We start from the raw sequence: 802 nt of genomic DNA on the forward strand, positions 1-802 counted from the left end.
CGTGCCTGGTGTTAGCGCCAACGTGTGCCCTTGTGCGGACAGGAGATGTGCCCCCCTCTGAAGCTGGAAACCTTGTTTTTGCAAAATAAATTGATGCAATTTGCTGTTATAGGCCAAATCAATAAATTCCTCATCAACCGATATAACCTTAAACATTCTTTGTTATCAACATTAATACATTATGCTAATTTTCATCTTTTTAAGCGCATAAGACAGTGCAAATTATTTCTGTGACAGTCTTTTGAAGTGTGTAAAGCTCCGTTTTATCCCATACATAGTCAAAATATTGGGGGGGATGATTCAATGGACCATCCCCCCCTTGTCAAATATTGGGGGGGGATATATCCCCTCCATCCCCCCCGGGATCTATGCCTATGCCAACCATTGTCTTGTAGTGCATGGACTCTAGTCATAGGGCCTGGACTATCTTAGTACAGTACTGTATGTAGCAGAGAAGTACTGGCACGGCCTAGGCCCTAGTTTAGTCATACCATCTATAATAATTATTTAAAACATTATTATTTTAAAATAAAGTACAGTAATTTAAATGTTAATGTAATGTACATTGGAAAAGATTGAGAAACAAGATTGTTTTCATCTGTAATTTTTAAAACTAATTTTTATTTTTATATTACAAAAAAGTATTATAGTAATAAAATAATTAATTCTATTCAAAATAATTGTTTAGGTTGTGGCTATTGTTACACCAGTTAGCAATGCATTTGAATATGGGCTTTTCACAGTTATGGTTAGTTTAAATATATATATATATATATATATATATATATATATATATATATAT

General features: G+C 33.3%; 1 protein-coding gene across 1 annotated transcript in view; it reads left to right on the top strand.

Moving 5' to 3' along the window:
• Window positions 1-802, top strand: part of LOC117101673 (hemicentin-1-like) — a 156,154-nt gene that overhangs the window by 99,886 nt on the left and 55,466 nt on the right. The gene's annotated exons all lie outside the window — the stretch shown is intronic.

Source organism: Anneissia japonica, unplaced genomic scaffold (assembly GCF_011630105.1).
Source record: "Anneissia japonica isolate Jap-2015-1 unplaced genomic scaffold, ASM1163010v1 scaffold287783_len325500_cov191, whole genome shotgun sequence".
In the NCBI taxonomy this organism is placed as follows: domain Eukaryota; kingdom Metazoa; phylum Echinodermata; class Crinoidea; order Comatulida; family Comatulidae; genus Anneissia; species Anneissia japonica.